Source organism: Colius striatus, chromosome 7 (genome assembly GCF_028858725.1).
Source record: "Colius striatus isolate bColStr4 chromosome 7, bColStr4.1.hap1, whole genome shotgun sequence".
Taxonomy (NCBI): domain Eukaryota; kingdom Metazoa; phylum Chordata; class Aves; order Coliiformes; family Coliidae; genus Colius; species Colius striatus.
The window spans coordinates 43095175-43102643 of record NC_084765.1 but is presented as its reverse complement, the minus strand read 5'-3'; the positions used below and the strand labels follow the sequence as shown (position 1 = coordinate 43102643).

Sequence of the window (7469 nt, the reverse complement as noted above, 5' to 3'; positions counted from 1 at the left end):
ATGAAAAATAATAATGAATTTGCACTAGTGTAACTATCTTAAGAATTCAGTGATTTTGGAGGGGCTTGGTTGCATTAAGCCTAGAGGAGTAGCTGGGCATGCAAATAAGCTACATAAAGCATCATTTGCATGATCATATTGTTATTATCTTCTGGATTTCACAGGGAACTGAAATGTTACACTGCATTCATAGTGGAATCATTAAATATCAGTCTTGAACTGTGTGCACAGTGTATCTAACCAGCTTGGAAACAGGCCCAAACTTGATGTAATCTTTAAGAGAACTGCAGAATCAATACATCAATTCCCATTAATACAGTGTCAGGGAAAACAAATGTGTACCTGTCTGAAGCATGTGTGTTCCCTCCAGAGATGCACTAGAATAGGTATCTTCTGTCTGCCTTCTTTCTCTGCACCCTTCAAACATCAGAAACAAGGTTCAGAATAGGGAAAACCTGGTCTGGCTCCAAAATCTAATTAAATCAGGTTTAGTAACTCAGTATTCCTGGCAGAGTTATACATAAACTCTTGGCCAAATCCAAGCCATCCCAAACTCTACTGCACCAAGTTCCTTCTTGCTCCCCTAGTGCTTCAGTCCCTCCAAAATACCTCTCTACTCCAGGGCTAAGAACATCTGGACAAGCTGAGACAGATCTCCTTTCAGACTGTCAAAGCCTTAAGCTGTAATTGTGCACAGTAGTGAGATAGTATTAATGACTAATTGTAATCGAGAGTGCATCTTAAACCAGCCAGAATTCCATCCAAGCTCCATAAAATGTGATCTGCTCCAAACATCTTGCACGTCTTGCTCACTGCACAGCTGGCTACTGAGAAAAATCTTGCCCCAGAAGGTTTGCTCAAGCACACAAAACACATTTCTAACATCCCAAAGGTGTGTTTACTCACAGAACTGAGAGTGCAACCTATCTGACAGCAGCTTTCCAGGGAAAGGAGCAGGAAAGAGGCAACGGGTGATGAGATTAGCCTCCATGGAAGGAGACTCCTGCTTGGAGTGTCAACACATCTTTTCAGTCTCTCTCATTGTGACTGTTTGTGCTTTTATCAAATTTTCAGTTTGCTTCTTCAGCTAAGGGACCAGATGGCTCCCATGCATAATGCACTGAATCGTGGCAAGGCTTGAGGTATTTGCTATGTGTAACAGCAAACACACGCACTGGACCAGGTTAAAGTCTTTCACAGATAGCATATGGAGCATACTGCACATAGATGGTACCACAGCAGGTATCTATATATACATACAGTCAGAAGACTGATGTATCTTTTCTTTTTGCAGGTTGTCAGGAAAATGATTGTCATGCCTTCCACACAAACAACAAGCAATAGAGGCAGTGTGGTAACACATGGCAGAGGACAGATGCTAGGCACTTCCTGTGATGCACAATGCCTGATGGTAAGGAATCCTGATGAGCCAAGGACAGGAGGCTCTTGTTCACCCTTTGATTTCCCCTAGCAGCTTGTGATTAAACTAGTGCTGACACCTTGCCCAGTGCCTGTTGCACAGCCAATAGCTGTGGGCAGTACTTCTGGCCATGGAGAGCTTACTGAAAATGAAGATAACCTCATTGTCTGGAAGAACCTTTGCCCCTGGCACTTCTTAAACAGAAAACAAACCTGATTTTCTCCTCACATAGATCTGGGGTAAGTTCAAGCTGCGGCACCCCTGTCAAACCAGAGTGAATGGGAGGAGGGTTTGCAAGTGCAACAATCGCTGCCCAGCAGAGGGTAAGGCTATAGGGTTTGTACAGAATGTGATTTGTGCTTCAGTGACAAGACCATAATAAGCACCCTGTAGTCATCCCTTGCTGATACATTGCAAATACCCATTTCTGAACACTGACAGACACTGCAGTAATGAAAGATGCTTCTTAGCTATCTAGGAGGTAACTGTTTCAGAGGTTTCTAGACCACCATGCTGGGACTCGGTGCAGGTAACAGATCCCGAGATACTTGTGGGATTTCCCAGACTAGCACAACTCGACACAGTGCGTGCTGTGGGTTGTGCAATGAAGGAGCAGCCAAGCAGCTGGCCACGCTCCACCCCAAATATTTCCTGGGATGAGAAAATTATCCTTTGGCTATTTTTCAGCCTGCTTTTCTTAGTATGTATTTGGCATGCCCTCCGTGTTCCAAGTGACAGGACACCTCGTGAGCGATTGCCATGCTGGCCTTTGCAGACAGGCATGAGTGCTGGCAAGCAGCAGGACGCCCGTCAGGGACTGGAACAGTGACCAGGAATGTCAGAACTGCAGCCTGTGCAGAGCAGCTCTGATGAAGGTTAACACGTGTCGCTACCACCTTTGAGGTCAGCGTTGGGCTCACTTCGGCAGTCGTATAAATAGACGCCCAACATTGACCGAGGAGAGGATTTGGCTCTGATGGATCTTGTTTAACATTCCCAAGAGAGGAAGGCAGATTCTTTTCCTTTTTCTCTTCCAGCCTCTAACCTTGAGTCGATCTCTGTGGGAAACATTAGCAGCATTTGCCAAAAGAGCGGCCACTGTGAGCCAGATGCCCTGCTGTGTTGCATAAACCACACGTATACGTTTCTTCAACCTGCAAACCCAGACCTAATTCCACTAAAGACTCAAACTAATTCCTCTCTCGCAAAAACTAGGGGAAAAATCTCAAACCAACCTTGCACCTGATTGCTTGAGAACAGTAGGACACCTAGTGGGTTTACAGGGAATATCTGTGGGATTCCAAGCAACATTTTGTTATTGTCTTGGCAAAAAAGAACTATGAGCATATTTATAGAAGAATCACTGAAGTATCAGCATTTCTGTTTAATAAATTAATCTTGTTATAGCTGTTACAGCCTCCAGTTTGCCTGATGAAGCTATTGCACCATAAAAAAACCCAAAGAGTATTTTTTGAATGACTTAAAAAAAACCACCATGGCAAAGTGGATGGTTCCCAAGGTCTGGGAACAGGAGGAAGGGTATTCTGCCAGATCAGAGCCATCCCAGTTGTTCCATCTGACAGGTCTCTAATGATCTTAATGAACAAAGTTTTATTCTCTCAAGCTGGCTCCCTGGATAATTGTACAGCTTCACAACAAGCATCACCACGCTGAGCACAGCCAGCCAGCTCCGCTGGTTGTTTCAGCAGTGAATGAATTGGCCACAGAAATCAAGCTGCCTTCTTCATTCTCCAGGGCTGATCTTTTGAATCCCAATTAGAAAATGATGGGACACGTGACAGTGCTTTCACTGCTGTCACTGACATTGTATTTGTCTGATAGCAACACCCACATCAAGCAGATTTTGACCTTAGATAGGAAATAGAACCCTGTGGCAGGGTGTAATAAGAGGAGGAAGATTTCGAGCCATGTCTCAGAAGTTATATCTTGGCCAGCAATTATCCTGGAGCTGCCAGTATTATCTTGCTAATGTGTCTCTGGAGGCAGCAGACACAGACGAGGAGATATGTGTTGAGTCCAAAATGGATGCAGGAAACTGATGACTTCATTTTGACAGTCATCACAAGAAACACCAAAGTCATCGAGCCCGTTGCATTCGATTCCTGTTCCCAAAGCATACTGGAAGCTTTCCTTCCTTTCTGCTGACCATAATATTGTCCTGTCCCTTCCCACTCTTTCTTCAGTGCCACAGAGATCCCTAGAGAACGGCAAAACCAGGATGAGGTTTCAATGCAGATAGGCCCCCAATCAGATCAGCCCTTAGGGTCAGGAAAGAAAAGGCTGATATTGAAAACAGTTTTGATTGTGTCCATTTCTTCTTATATATTATTTTCTTCTTACATATTATTTGGCTTTTTAGTGCTGCAGAACTAGAAATAGAATATAGGTGATGCTAGAATTCAAGTGAGCTATCCATACAAAAACTCCCATGGACTCCATGCATTTTCATCACTCCAACCTCTGGCATGGAGTTACCTGAAAAATCAAAATCCTACACCACAGACATTTTAATTTGGCCTGAGGTTTTAAAAAGAGAAGCTTTTTTTCTTATTTTAGTACACAGATTTTATACTTGAAGCAGTTTTGGTTTCTGCCTGACATGTCAAACTGGGGGTAGTGAGTGCTAAGGGTGTGCTTTTCCCTAATTTAGCAGCTGCATTGGAAAGCTTGAACTAGCTCTGCATAACTGCAGTGATTCATGGATTGTTAGAAAATTGCAGAGTATTGATTGCATTTGCCCCTTAGGAAATATTTCTCCTCTGATAGAACAGGTTCTAGGGCTTTGCTTTTGTCCTTCCTGCCTTCTGCCCTGGGGAAGCCAGTGGCTCCTTTCATCTGGGAAACAGGAATTGGGGTCAGCAGCCATTCAAGGACGATTTTCAATTGTTGCAGTTTCCAATTCCAAATCTTTCCCCCAAGCTCTGCAAAGTGATGGGCTCTGCAAAGTGTGAATGGGGATTTTAGAGCCAGAAAAGCTGGGACCAGCAGGAAACACTGCCCATCCCTATTTCACATCCTTCTGTTGACATGTCATACACCACTGGCGTGTTCTGCAACGAGACCTTGACCTCGTTGTGGCAATGCTGCAACCATCAAAGCCGATGGCAAAATTTCCCCTTTATTAGGCCAAGGTTTCTTTCAGGGTCTCAGGAGTTGGTGGCAAGAGGGGAAGTGGCAGAATGGAGAGTGAGGCGTGGGGAGAGACTGATGAAGAGTGCCCGAGGCTAAGCAGCTCAGGGCTGATAGCCCTGACACCCATCTGCACCTTAATGGTGCTGCAGAGGCAAAAGCTGGGGCCTTTTTGGCAGCTGTTGTGTGAATTTCCAGAACAGAGCCATAAATATGCAGTTATGAGTGTGACCCTTGCTTCTTTCCTTCGCTAAATTGAACACTCAAGGGCCAGCTGAGTATCATTCCTTGTCTCTGCTCCAGTTGCTTGGAACGTGCTGCCCCTGCAATCGTTGTATCTGAGCACCAAGTGAAGAATTACGACAGATCCCTAATTCAAGGTTTGCAATGAATTTATTGTTCCCACAAGGATGACACTAATGGCAATCAGTGCAGCAGAAATGCCAGTGCTGAATGACTGTTCTCACATTAAAAGCTGTCAGTTGAAGAGCACACTGTCCTCTGTTATTTCAGGCTTGACCTCTGCTTTTTGGCCACCTTTCATACTCATGGGAGGTGTCCCAGGCCGTCCCATAACCACAGCAGCACACAAAGAAAGAGCAGAGCAGCCAAAACCAATCTGCACCGACAGCGACGTTTCCTGAGGGTTTGTCTGTTCTCGTCTGGGACTCTCCTCACCAGGAACAAAACCAGAGCTCAACGGAATAAAAGACTAATTTCTGGAGCTCCAACTCTATCCTCATGCCCTGCTGTCTGTTGATCGTTGTTTGGATGCAAAGTTCTTTCTGCTGTTTCAGTTTTTACCGTGAAGAACCTGATTATAAATGATCAAAAAGCATTTCAACAGGCTTAGCTGGAAATAACCCCTGCTGCTGCTGCTCACGAACGTGGCAATCTGCAGAAATTCTCATGTTGCAATTGAGTGGTAGAAGAAACGAGTCTGCTTCCTAATGCCTTCAGTTCTACAAGTGACAGCCTTACAGCAATGTGACTTTTATCTCAGCCAGGAAAAAACACTGTCCTTGCTTTGTGCCCTAAAGTCTTGCTAAGGATGAGCCACTTCCCGATGAGGAACATCTGCAATTAGGTGCAAGAGGAAGTAACGCTTGCGCATGTGAAAGATGTAGAAAAAGGGTGTTTCCAGGCTCACAAACAACATGAGAAACACAAAAAGGAGAACAGCCCTTACAGGAGGATAACTCACAATGTCGTATTTTCATTTTTAGGAACTAAGAGCAGTTCTGGAGGGTGAACCCAGGCCTGAAAAACATCAAGTGAAAACAACTAGCTTTTTATCAATGATGTTCAATGGAGAACTGCAAATAGGACGTGAGATGGAAACTTTCACTACAGAGTCACAAACACACCTCAGCCTCTGCATGCACAGGTATCCATTATCAATTTCACTGCACTGCTCAAAGCAGTAGGACCAAGAAGAATTCGAAGAGCAGGAGGAACATCTTCAGACTCAAGATTTTGGGTGTTCTGGGTGAACAGATAAAAAGGATGAATTTGGAGATGACATAGGTTCCTACAGACCTTGCCACTGCAGTACCACAGTGCTTTCTGCTCCTGCAAGTCCTGACCTTGTAGCGCCCTTATGGAACTAGCACATGCAATCATTCCCATGAGACATGTGGTCCCGGGGATGTGAAGCCCCAAGTGCTCAGTGGGTTTTATGCACATGTGAGAAGCTGGAGGTGCACAATCTGTCAGGGAACGCTGGAGGCTGGTGCAGGACACGGGGTGAGCCCAGCCCCTGATGCTCTGGTCTCACCTGTGTGCTCCTGGAGAGCACCTACCAGCAGTGCCATACTCCTCTGTTATTATGTTTTCCCCACTCAGAAGCTCTGAGGCAGCTTGAACTATTTATTTCTAAACATAGAGGATCATGTTATGGCTCGTTATCGTGCCAGCAGATAGTAACTGATGCACAGCATTACTGCTGATGCCTGGGGTTACTTTCCACACACAGCATTGAGCACACAACCACTGACTACTGGGATGGCAAAAGCCCTGCTGCTGCTAATGGCAAGCTGGTGGAAAACAAGCAGTTTTATGGACTTTGGTTTAATCATCTGGACACAAACACTATTTTTATCCCCTTCTATTTAGATCTCAAGCCTGTGTCAAGGGAAGGTGATGACAAAGCTGGTGTCTCCCATGGCACAGGGACAGAGGAGGTCGACTGCCCTTTGGGACAGAAGACAAGGGTGGGCAATGGCACACAGGCTGGGAAGGGGCTTGTGCTTGCAGCATCTTTGCACCTCATGAGCAGAAAATGCTAGTTGGCATCTCTGATGCTTCCACTGTGGGTTCTATTGGCCTTTCATCCCAGATCTGTGAGACCAGGGGGGCTTCCCATCAACTTGCCCCAAACTCCACCTTGGAGTGGTGGAATCCATCGCCTGCACGTGTAGGTAGGAGAAGGGGACCCACAGCGTGTCTGGGAATACGTCTGGTGGGCGTCAGCCAAGAGCAGCAGTGAGGTGTGGCCACACGTGAAGGAGCCCGGGGAACAAGGAGCGTTTCCAGCAGCCTTTTGAGCAAATGAAGTCTGAAAAAAAAAACCCCACAAAACCCTGAAGGGGGCGGAAAAAGGCAAGTAGGTTCCACCGAGATTTGAACTCGGATCGCTGGATTCAGAGTCCAGAGTGCTAACCATTACACCATGGAACCGCTCTGCCAACCCCTCCGCCCGCCTACCACAAGTCCCTTCCCTACCGCGTGGCTGTCGCGCCGGGGCCGCGGTGAGCGCCGGGGCTGGGGTGCGGGGCGGGTGCGGGGTGTGCGCGGGGCGCCGCCGAGGACTCCGCGGCCCCAAGCCCGCCCCGGGCCCGCGCGGCGCCGTCCCGTCCCTTTAAGGGCGCGGCGGGCGGGACGGCGGCTCTGCCCCGGA

At 46.7% G+C, this 7469-nt stretch overlaps 1 long non-coding RNA gene and 1 other non-coding gene across 3 annotated transcripts; both read right to left on the bottom strand.

The window, feature by feature from the left end:
* Positions 1–4927: 4927 nt before the first annotated feature.
* On the bottom strand, positions 4928–7460 carry LOC133625701 (uncharacterized). Of its 2 annotated transcripts, XR_009819004.1 has the most exons (3): positions 7295–7460; positions 5938–7127; positions 4928–5830 (listed from the first exon to the last, which is right to left on the bottom strand). It is a non-coding gene; the product is annotated as an uncharacterized LOC133625701 (long non-coding RNA). The 2 variants fall into 2 exon arrangements; XR_009819003.1 differs by having other exon boundaries at positions 4928–7127.
* Positions 7178–7249, bottom strand: TRNAQ-CUG (transfer RNA glutamine (anticodon CUG)). The gene has a single exon. It is a non-coding gene; the product is annotated as a tRNA-Gln (tRNA).
* Positions 7461–7469: the final 9 nt, after the last annotated feature.